The following is an 11,998-nucleotide window of genomic DNA, read 5'->3' on the forward strand; positions in this document are numbered from 1 at the left end:
TGCCGTGACTCGGATTCGAACAGAGGTTGCTGCGGCCACAACGCAGAGTACTAACCACTATACGATCACGGCGCGCCAAAGACTTGATTCAAATCTGCCTGACTTCCTTCAATCCTTTGATGGAAATGCATTCATACTATAGTGTTGCTAGCTTTTCTCCTTTCTTATATTACTCCCTCTCCATCCAGCACGCAATCCCCATTCTGTGCCTCTGCACAGATCTCTTGGCGGTCTGGTTCTGGTTCACGATCCCGCTCCGCTTCCCCTTTCTCCCTCCCTTCGCCCTTCAGTGCTGCGCTCTCGCCCCACCGGCTCCTCCCAGTCGCAAGGGGGCGCTGCAGCTTTGCAGGCGGCGGGCGGCGGCGAGAACCACCACTCTGTTCAAACTAGAAACAATGGCTGTTCAAGGCTATGGCGTTACAGGTCATTGCACTCCACAGTTAATCAAAAAGTTGGTGGTCAAGACCAACCAAGGATGTGTTTCTGTCACGTAAAGATAAAAAATGACCTTTACGGTCCGTGCCCGCAGCAGGGTGAACCCTGCAAGACGCTCCCAGGGAACAAACGTGTCTGAAATCTTGCAAGAGAAGAATATTAGTTTCTTACCTACTTTTACCAAAAGAAAAACTTCCATTGTATCTTGTTATTCAACCCCTTTCTATGTTCTTTGGAAATTAGTTTGCTCTAGAATTTTGTGATTACATTTGATACTGTGGTTATCTTTGTCTATATATTTTTTACCTCTTGTGCAAGTATTTCTATAGGGTGTTATCCAAAAGGAACAGTTGCTTTATCATTATCTTTACATAGTTCTTACATCACTCTATTTTATTTCCTTCATTGGTTATTCGCTATAACCTGTTGTTTTTCTTATTTCAAGACTGCTTAAGGTCCTGTAAGTATACATCCTTCACTCTTTACCATTTACCTTCAAGTGAGTGATATGGCATTGTTTGGTGTCATCATGCCATACAACACAAGGAGGCACTACCAGGGTCTGCCCCATTCTCGTCATCATTGCTGTTTTTGAATCCGTTGCATCCACTATGTCAATCTATTTCTTTGAAGATTTTCCTTTTTTTCTATCATAGTCTAGCAACCATATCCATCTTCTGATAACATGTCAAAAGCACATTAGACACATTCTTGTCAACCTCATTTCCAAGGAGCATTGTGTCTTCCATGACACAATTGTTTATTCTTCTGGTGATCCAAGGTTTATTTATTGTTCTTTACCAGCACCACAATTTGGAGGCATCATTTAAAACAAAACAAACAAACAAACAAAAAACCACCACAAACAAACCTGGACCATTTTAATGTTTTTTATCATAATAAATAGTTCCTTTGACTTGCAGGACTTGTAAGGAAGGCTTTTTGGTAGCATTCGGAAGCACATGGTACTGCTGGTTTTCTGACTGGTTTGTCATCAATTGTGAAAGTGCTATTAGACCAATAAGACAGCATTTATGCAGCCATCATTTTCAGGATTGTTGGTAACCTGGGCATATTTCCCCCAAATAAGCTTGCCTCCTTTGTGTCACAGGCCCAACACACTCATGTTCACCTCAATAATGGTGCTTTTGGTGATAACACCTAGAGTTGTATACAGTGGGAATGAAGGATTCTTCTTTACACAAAGTATTGGCAGGCAAAATGTGGCTTTAAGTTCAGGAGGTGTTTGCATGTGCCTTCTTGAAATATAAGCCCATTGGTCTGATGAATCTTTTCTATTTAGGTGGTTTTTGTGTAAAGCCACCTCCAACAAAGCACACTTAAGTAACCATCCTCTTCCAGGCTTTCTTTGTTCTCTTTCCTGTTCGAATAACTTTCAGTACTTCTGTTTCATCTGGGCACGAACTTTGGGGAGAGGAACTTCCCATTTTCCCACTTTCTCTTTGTTTTTGTTTAATTGTGTTGGAAAGTACTTTAACTCAGACTGCCCCTCTCTGTCCAACAGATAGGCAGGTACTGCACCTTGTGGAGTCTTCTCATCATTCTTTTGTTTGGTGTTTCTTTTTTCATGCATCTTGATAGTCTTTTTCATTTGTATTTTCTCAGCATGGCGCTGCTTATGGTACAGCTTTTCCTTCAGACCAATCATCTTCTTTGCCTTCTTTGAACACTCATGAGCTTCTCTACTTTCTTTCTTTCTTTCTCTTTTCTTCATGGTAATCCAAATGGTACCCATAAGCACTTTCGGTGTCGCTCAGTATACTAATTTTGTGTCATGTGACTGCAGCAAAACCCCCAGGCGCAGTCTCTGGGGCGCAAAGAAGCTCTTAACTTTCAGGTCTGGAGGCATCATTTTTATCTCAGTCTTTCTTATTCCTAGCTCAACTTTCCTACACACAACTAACGGTTGAAAATAGCATGTCTGGAAGCCAATGTAACATAGTCTTTAAAGTGACATCCTTGCTCTTTAGCACTTGAAAGATGTTCTTAGCAACAGATTTGCCCAATTCAATACATTGCATCTACAAATCATCCTGAACTTTGAATTATGCAATATTCTCTAGGCCTTGGTACAGTTTCTGCCTGTGTATTAAGTATTAAATATTGTGGAGTTTTCATTCTTCACAAAATTATCCATAATTTGTTATGATCCACAAACCTTTACATAGTCAATAAAGCACAGGCAAATATCTTTATGATATTCTATGATTTAATCCAAAATTCATTTAACATCAGCAATGATAATTCATGTTCCATTATGTCTTCTGGATCCAGTTTTAATTTCTAGAAGTTCCTTGTTGATGCTACTGCTCTGGGCAGTTTTTAATTATCTTTTCCAGTAATTTGTTGTTGTTGTTGTTATGTGCCCTCAAGTCACCTACAACTCATAGCAACCCTAAGTACAACAGCTCTGAAGCCTGCCCTGTCCTAAGCCTGTCTCACTGACTCTGACACACCTACCCCCATTTCCCCAGTTACTGTATCAATCTGTCTCATCCGGGGTCTTCCTCTCTTAATATATCTCTCACCTTTCAAGCATGATTCCCTTATCCAAGGACCTTCCTGATCATGTGCTCAAAGTATGTGAGATGGAGCTTCAAAATCCTAGTCTCCAAAGAGAAACTTGGTTTCACCCTCTCCAAGACAGACCTATTTGTTTCCTTGGAAGTCCATGATATTTTCAAGATTCTCCAGCATCACAACTCAAAAACATTGATTCTCTTTCTGTCATCCTTAGTCATTGTCCAGTTCTCATATGCATTGCAAGTAATTGCAAAGACTATAGCCTAGATCAGGCACACCTTAGTCTCTCATCATTGCTTCTCAGTACTCTGGAAAGGTCCCTGACAACAGATTTTCCCAATGCAATTAGTCTTTTGATTTCCTGACTGCTGGTGCCAAGAGTGCTGATTGTGAAGCCAAGCAAGCTGAAATTGTTAACAACCTCAATCCATTCTCCATCTGTCTTGGTGTTGCCAATTGCCCTAGTGGTGAGAATCTTTGTTTTCTTAATGTAGAGCTTCAATCTGTATTGAAGACTACGGTTCTTGACCTTCTGCAACAAACACTTCATGTCCTCTTAAGTTCGGCGAGTACAAATTAGTGTCCTAGAATTCTTGTTTTTTGTCATATTTCCTTCATTTTCTATGATGTAAACAGAGTTGGATGTATTTGCAGAGTCAATAAAACAGAGGTAAACATCTTTCTGGCATTCTGTTTTCATCCAAGATCCATCTGATGTCAGCTATAATATGCCTAATTGCGCATTCACCTCCTCTGAGATTTCCAGCCTTTGAAATCCCTGGAGGGTCAGCTAAGGATAGTCAAGAGTAATGAGTTTCAGGTTTTTGTTTAAAATAGCTTATGGGAAAGTGCTGGGAATTGCTATGAGTTGGAACTGACTTATCAGCAGTGAGTTTGAGTTTTGAGGGCCTCATTATCTTGAGCATTTCTTCATTTATTTGTTGGCCATTTGGATGTTTTCTTTATTGAAATGTCTTTTCATGTCCTCTGCCCATTTTATAATTGGGCTGCTTGTCTTTTTCTTGCTGAGGGGTTGGAGTTTTCTATAAATTTTAGAAATAAGTAAAATGGGAAATCAGGACATAATGCTCAATTAATTCTCCAAAGATGCAACATGAAACAAAATCACTTAGTGGAAACTTTAGTTCTGCATATTTCTAAAGTTTCCCTTGAGTCTCTTATATTACCTCAACCTTCTCCACAAAGAGATACAGAACATTATTTGTTTGAAGTCATAGGATCTTTTGAGAAACCCTGTCTCCATTCAGAGCTATAGGTAACCATATAATAAATAGAATTCATTATGTGTGGTATAAAGATCCTGGGTCGATCTTGCTCCTTTGTCCCCACTTCCCGGGCTTGGTCAACTACACTTCCCAAGATAGTGGTGTTGAGATCATCCATGACAGACACTAGTATGATTAGAGGGAAAAGGACAACCGAATCCTCTGGTATCTCCCTGTCCTTTATTGAATTGAAACCCAAAGAGTCTCTTCACAACTTCCCAATAGTTTTGCATGAATTTTTATTCCTAAACTTACACTTGGGGAGCTCTTATGGTCTCGTGGTAAGAAGCGGTACCACAATTCCTTATGCAAGAGGTTCAAATCCACCAATGCTTCACGGGATTAGGACAGGTAATCTCCTCCGAGGTGTACTGCCTCTGAAAACCTGCGGAAGGGTCAGCTATGTGTTGGTTCCAACTCAACAGCAAAACAACAAATTTCTCTTTGCCTCAGACCGCAAGACTATGCTGCTACAATTTTTACCACAATTGGAATTATCTGTGCGGTGTTTGTCTCATCTCGACGTTTCAATATCTGATCTCAGCTCAGAGTGAGCATGGTGCACTTGAACCACTAACCCAGGGTTACTATGATTCTTTTCCCAGACTTCACAGAGTTGCCAGGAATATAGGCAAATGTCACAAGGATGTGCACTCTAAAAGTTCAACAGGCGGAAACACACTAGTATCTGCTTATTTTAGGGGTAGCAACTGCTACCAAATACTTTTAGGCCAAATACTAACATTACCAGGGATCACAACTTCACACTCTATAAAGCCAAGTCATTGGATCCATTTTCCTAAATTGGCCGATTCGTGCATGTAATAAAGACTTCAGCAAAGGTAGTAAATGAGGTTGTACTGGCAGAAAAGAAGAAACAAAACTAGATTCTCTGTCCAAAAGCTGAATCTAGGTCTCCTCATGTGAATGGAGAACTCCGCTAATGCCTCTCCAGAATGAAGTGAGGATTGTGTTCTGGTCTCCCATCTGACAGAAGATCCAAACTCTCTGCCGTCGAGTTGATCCTCATTCTCATCCACCCTCCATCGAGTTTCAAGGGATGCACATATTTCCCGCAGGAGACCCCATCTTTCTCCCGCAGAGAAATGGAGGATTAGAAACGCTGACCTCACCATTAGCAACATGACACATATGCATGAACATAGGGCGGAAAATGAGGCCTGATCTGCAATGCTGACTGGAGCGTCTGGTTGCTAAACGAAAGATTCCGGGAGAGAAAAACTGAGTAGCAGCGAGTTATAAACTCATTTGTGTTGATCACAGAAGGTTTCTCTTCCTGCGGTATTTCTTCTCTTGACAGAAGTTTAAGGAAATAAATATATTGTTCCCGCCCAGTTTCGAACCGGGGACCTTTCGCGTGTGAGGCGAACGTGATAACCACTACACTACGGAAACCACCTGTCTCCTTTGCTCTATGAAAATATACCAGAGACTACCAGAGGGATTCCTATCTGTGCTTCATTGACTCTGCAAAAGTATTTGATTTGTGCGAATCACAACAAATTGTGGCTTACCTTGAGAAGAATGGGAATCCCAGAACACGTAATTGTGCTCATGGGAAACCTGTATTTGGACCAGGAAGCGGCGAGGCAGCTGACGCGCTGTGCTAAGGACAGGGAGCAGACGCTCTTTGTGATGATCACTGGACAAGAGAATGGCTCTTGGGAAGGTCGGGGTCCTGGTCTCGCAGGTGTGATGGAAGAAACGAGGACATCTTTCTTTGTATTTCTCTGGTGGTCTAGTGGTTAGGATTCGGTGCTTTCATCGCCGCGGCCCGGGTTCAATTCCCGATCGGAGAAAGTACTTTTGCACTCTCCTCCGTAGACTTTTGCCCGATTGAAACAGGAAGCGTAAGATTCTACACTTTTGCCTACCCTTGCTGTTGTTGTTAAGTGTCATCGAGCGTACCACTCCATCAAAAGCTGGCGAGGTTGTGGAGAAACTGGAACCCTTATTCACTGTTGGTAGGAGTGTAAAATGGTGCAAACACTATGGAAGGAAGTATGGTGCTTTCTCAAAAAGTTGCAAATAGAGATACCATTTGACCCAGCAATTCCACGACTGGGAATACACCCCAAAGAGACCATAACTGACATCCAAGCAGATATATGCACACCCATGTTTATTGCGGTTTTGTTCACAATAGCAAAGAGTTGGAAACTAAGTGCCCATCAACAAACGAATGGATAGAGAAGCTGTATATTCACACAATGGAATACTATTCTGCATTGAAAAACAAAGAACTTATGAAATATTATACAAAATGGATGACCCTGGAGAATATTATGCTGACTGAAATATCTCAGTCACAAAAGGACAAATATTGCATAGTGCCACTGTTGTAAAATGGGACTGACATAGGAGTTGGGGAAGGAGACTGAGAAAGTTGTATAAATTATGTATACTGCATTGAACAACAACTGCATTGAAACAGATGAGGGAGAGAACTGATTAAAAACTATATAAAATAAGGTATTATTGTCATGATAGGAGTCCAGAACGAAGGCTGCATAGTGGAGTGGACTGGGGAAGGGGGAGGAGGAGATTGTATAACAATGAAAGAATTTTTCTTTTACTTTTCAAAGAGTAGAGCGAACTGGGGGCAGAGGTGGGCAGGGAGAAAAAAATGCAACAATGAATAAATGGAAATCCAAAGTCTCTGTAAATTTTCATTGTTGTTGTTGTTATGTGCCGTCGAGTCGCCTGCGACTCATAGCGACCCTATGTACAACAGCCCTAAACTCCACTCTGTCCTGCGCCAATCGCACTGTCTCTGACACTCCCATCCCAATTATCCCAGTCACTGAGGGCCTTCCTCTCCTGCGCCGTCCCTCCACCCTCCCAAGCATGATGTCCCTCTCTAAGGACCGGTCTCTCCTCACAACATGTCCAAAGTATGTTAGACAGAGCCTCAGAATCCTTGCCTCCAAGGAGCCACCCGGTTTAACCCTTTCCAGGACAAATCTGTTTGTTTTCCTAGCAGTCCATGGTATTCTCAATACTCTTCTCCAGCACCACAGCTCAAAGGCATCAATTCTCCTTCTATCCTCCCTGGTCATTTCCAACTCTCTGATGCATAACAAATGATTGCGAAGACCATGGCCTGTATCAGACGCACCTTAGTCTACAGAAAGACACCATTGCTCTTGAGTACTTTGGAGAGGTCCCTAACAGCAGACTGTCCCATGGTAATGAGCCTTTTAATTTCCTGGCTGCTGGTGCCAAGCCTGTTGACTATGGACCCAAGCAAACTAAAGCTGTGTACAGTCTCAATCTCTTCACCATCCATCCTGATGCTGCCAATTGGTCCAGTGGTGAGAATCTTTGTCTTCTTGACATTGAGCCTCAATCCATATTGTAGGCTGCAGTCCTTGACGCTCTGCAGCAGGCGCTTCAGGTCCTCTTCAGTTTCAGCAAGCAGCATTGTGTCATCCGCATAACGCAGATTGTTGATAAATTGTCCACCAATCTTGACCCCACATTTCTCCTCATAGAGCCCAGCCTCCCGGATATTCTGTTCTGCATATAGGTTGAAAAGGTATGGAGATAGGATGCATCCCTGGCATACGCCCTTCCCAATTTTGAACCATGCAGTGTTCCCTTGCTCTGTTCTGACAACTGCCTCCTGGTCCAAGTATAAGTTTCGCATTAGAACAATCAAGTGTTCTGGGATTCCCATTCTTCTCAGAGTCAACCATAGTTTGTTATGATCTACACAGTCAAATGCCTTTGCATAGTCAATGAAACACAGATAGACATTCTTCTGGTATTCCCTGCTTTCAGCCAAGATCCATCTAACATCAGCTACAATATCTCTAGTACCACGACCCCTTCTAAACCCAGCCTGGACTTCTGGTAGCTCTCTGTTGATGTGCTGTTTCAGTCGTTTTTGGATAATCTTCAGTAAACTCTTGCTTGCATGTGAAATCAGTGAGATTGTTCTGTTGTTTCCACATTCTGTTTGGTCACCTTTCGTTGGGATAGGAACAAATATCCATCTCTTCCAGTCAGTTGGCCAAGTGGTTGTTCTCCAGATTTCTTGGCACAACTTGGTTGAGCACATCCAGGGCAGCATCTGTTAACTGAAATATGTCAATTGTTATACCATCTATTCCTGGAGCCTTATTTTTTCCCATTTCCTTCAAAGCAGCCTGAACTTCTTCTTTCATCACCATAGGCTCTTGCTCATATGTTGTTTCTTGAAATTCTTCTGTGTCTTCCAATTCTTTTCGATACAGTGACTCAGTATATTCTTTCCATCTTCTTTTAATAGTTCCTGGATCATTTAACATTCTGCTGAAAGCATCCTTGATTATAGCAACTCGAGGTTTGAATTTGTTCTTCAGTTCCTTGAGCTTAAGATATGCTGAGCGAGTTCGGCCCTTTTGATTTTCCGACTCCAACTCCTTGCACATTTCATTGTAATATTTTGCTTTGTCATCCCGTGCTGCCTTTTGAAATCTTCTATTCAACTCTTTAGTATCTCGAATTCTTCCCTGTGCTTTGGCTTCTCTGCGCTCCAGTTCAATTTTCAGAGTGTTTTCTGACATCCATTTTGGTCTTTTCTTCCTCTTCTGTCTTTGCAATGACCGACAAATCTTTCATTAAAATTAATAATTAAGTTTGAATCTACCAGATGCTCTGCTGGAGAAGGAGGGGCAATCTCTTTCTGTGCAGTCAGATCCGATTGGATGGTACACAAACAAAAAATAAGAAAAGAAAATTTTGTTAGATTAATACTTTTAAAAAAAGAGGACCAAACAACTATGAGATATCATCTCACCCCAGTAAGAGTAGCAGAATTAAACAGAACAGGAAATAACAAATGCTGGCAAGGTGGTGGAGAAACTGGAACCATTATTCACTGTTGGTGGGAGTGTAAAATAGTGCAACCACTATGAAAGGTTGTATGGCACTTTCTCAAAAGGTTGCAAATAGAAATACCATTTGACCCAGCCATTCTACTACTTGGAGTATAACCCAAAGAAACCATAACCGCCACCCAAGCAGATATATGCACACTCATCTTTATCGCAGTGTTGTTCACAATAGCAAAGAGTTGGAAACAACCTAAGTGTCCATCAGCAAATGAATAGATAGAGAAACGGTGGTATATTCACACAATGGAATACTATTCTTCATTGAAAAACAAGGAACTGATGAAATATTATTCAAAATTAATGACCCTGGAGGACATTAAGCTGAGTGAAATATCTGTCACAAAAAGACAAATACTGCATAGTGCCACTGTTGTGAAACGGGACAGACATAGGCGTTGGGGGAGGAGACTGAGAAAGTTGTATAAATTATGTATACTGCATTGAAACAGATGAGAGAGAGAACTGTTTAAAAGGCATATATGATTTTTTTTAAAGGTATATATGATTAAGTATTATTGTCATGACATGAATTCGGAATGAAGGCTGCATAGTGGAGTGGACTTGGGGAGAGGGACTCTATAACAATGAAAGAATTTTTCTTTTACTTTTCCAAGAGGGTAGTGTACTGGGGGGAGGGGGGAAAAGTGCAACAATGAATGAATGGAAGTCCAAAGTCTGTAAATTTTCATCAAAATTGATAATAATAATAATAATAATTTTTTTTTAAATCTGTGCGTCATTCCAGCAAGTTAATAAACCCACAGAGAAAATGACCCAAAAAAAAGATGGGGGGAAGAGAGTATCACTCATAGCCACCCTATAGATGATAGATCTGAATCTTTTCTTATCCTATGTCATCTCCATCATCTCAGATATGCTTGATACCATTGCTGCAGTCATTGTGTCAATCCATCTGGTTGAAGGTTTCCCCCTCTTTCACTGACCCTCTGCCTTTGCAAGCCTGATGTCCTTTTCCAAGAAAAAACCTAACAACATGCTCAAAGTCTGTGAATTGGAAACGTCACTACCCTTGCCTTATTTTTTGTCTCAAAAAAACAAAAACAAACAAACAATCAAAAACCACCTTTTTCTTCACGTATCTGGTGTTTGTATGCCTATTGCAATTTTCTCTGCACCGAACTTGCTATTCCTTTCTAAGACTTTCGGCCTTGGGTTGACCACTGTACATGGATAGAATAGCTCTTTCATCTTGTTTAAAACCAGCCAGAAAAAAGACATTCTGATGAGTGGGCCATTTTCACTTGTGCCTCTCCCCAAAGCAGGGTAGTAATTGAGCTTTTCCCTCCAAGATTTCTCTGAAGGTCAAAGATACTATCGTTTTCTTCTCTTTTACACATTCAGAGAAACTCTCAATCAAATGGCTAAATGAAGGAAAGTCTATCACAAAAGGGCATCATTTCTACCTGTTTTTCTTTTCTAATAATTTCTTGTAAGAACAACTGAAGGAAATAAAATGATGAAGTTGACTTTAAAATGTTTCTCATTCAGAAATCGGTCATTTTTTATATTAATGAGGTAGAGATTGGGGTGGGATATATTTTGAAATCCTACTCTGCAAGAAAGTATTATTATTTAAGTCACCACTCATCTTCTCCTGGGCACGTGGTTTATAACCCTGAGATTCGAGAGAGGGAGGATTGCTCTTGGGAAACTCAATCCCTGCTCCCTCAGAAACTGCCTGCAGCCTAACCAGCTGCCCCCAGAAGACAACGGCGAGCCTCCGGCTGCAGACGCCTCTCTCACCCGTCTCTGCCACCTCGTGCATCGGCCTGCACCATCTACAACGCGGGAGCGATTTCCCTGACGGATTCTGAGCTTCTGTGAGACCTCCCAGCGAATCACAGAATCCAAAGACAGGAGTGAGAGGGCTGAGGGAAGGAGCCATAGGATGTCAGAGATGACGGAGTGGTACAGCAAGCAGTTGGACAGTCGCAACATTTTTAACCTGTGTCTTATTGGAACTAGCCTTATTAAATAACCTTATAAAAGAAGTTATTTGTGTATCTTTTCAGACCAAAGGTTGTTGGTGTGTACTGTTGAGTTGTAAACGGACTGACCCTCCAGAGGGTTTTCAGAGACAGTAAATAACGCAGGAAGTCATTACCCACCTTTCTGCCACTGAGCAGCTGGTGGATTCGAACTATAGACCTTTGAGTTGGCAGCACAACTCTTATCACCAAGTCACCAGAACACAAAATGAAGACTAAGCTATCAATTTTGGGATTGACAATTAAAGACTGAAGGACATAAAGAAGAGACCTGGATGGATTTCTGATGGTTTTTCTATAGGTTTCTGTTACGCTGTTGCAAAGAGTCTCTTTCAGAGTTGTAGTTTCAGCTGACAAAACTGCTGACTTTGATCTTTTCATTGCAATGTCATCCCTCTAATTTTAAAGGATACTTGCCGGATTTAAGTGTTCTTTTAAGCTGTACTTTTAGGCGTACACGATCTGTCAGCCTTGTTGCTACAGGGAATTTTCTAGGAAACCGTTTTCAGTGGGTATAGTGATAACTCCATATGGCCATAGGTGCAGACAGGCAGAGCATCAGCATTGGTGGTTCAGTGGTAGAATTCTCGCCTCCCACGCGGGAGACCCGGGTTCGATTCCCGGCCAATGCAAATGTGTGTTTTATTTACACGATACTTGGAACTCCTACCTGACGTTAAAATAGAATCTAATCCACCCGCAAACCCAAAATTTAGTGTCTCAAGTTATCAAGATAATCTTCAACTACATAGAAAACATTTCCGCTAGGGAGAAGATTCGCTTTAACGTGGTAAAATTTGCAAAAGACAAAGTTCTTACACTG

General features: G+C 41.4%; 4 non-coding genes and 1 pseudogene across 4 annotated transcripts; 2 read left to right on the plus strand and 3 right to left on the minus strand.

Moving 5' to 3' along the window:
* Nucleotides 1-72, minus strand: TRNAH-GUG. The gene has a single exon. It is a non-coding gene; the product is annotated as a tRNA-His (tRNA).
* Nucleotides 73-1,447: 1,375 nt separating this feature from the next.
* LOC102863369 lies at nucleotides 1,448-2,232 on the minus strand (annotated as a pseudogene).
* Nucleotides 2,233-5,608: 3,376 nt separating this feature from the next.
* On the minus strand, nucleotides 5,609-5,681 carry TRNAV-CAC. Its single transcript has one exon. It is a non-coding gene; the product is annotated as a tRNA-Val (tRNA).
* A 332-nt stretch (nucleotides 5,682-6,013) lies between these two features.
* On the plus strand, nucleotides 6,014-6,085 carry TRNAE-UUC. The gene has a single exon. It is a non-coding gene; the product is annotated as a tRNA-Glu (tRNA).
* Nucleotides 6,086-11,736: 5,651 nt separating this feature from the next.
* Nucleotides 11,737-11,807, plus strand: TRNAG-CCC. Its single transcript has one exon. It is a non-coding gene; the product is annotated as a tRNA-Gly (tRNA).
* The last annotated feature ends 191 nt before the right edge of the window (nucleotides 11,808-11,998 follow it).

This window comes from Elephantulus edwardii, unplaced genomic scaffold (assembly GCF_000299155.1).
Source record: "Elephantulus edwardii isolate Elephantulus edwardi_28Jun2011 unplaced genomic scaffold, EleEdw1.0 scaffold00384, whole genome shotgun sequence".
NCBI lineage: Eukaryota > Metazoa > Chordata > Mammalia > Macroscelidea > Macroscelididae > Elephantulus > Elephantulus edwardii.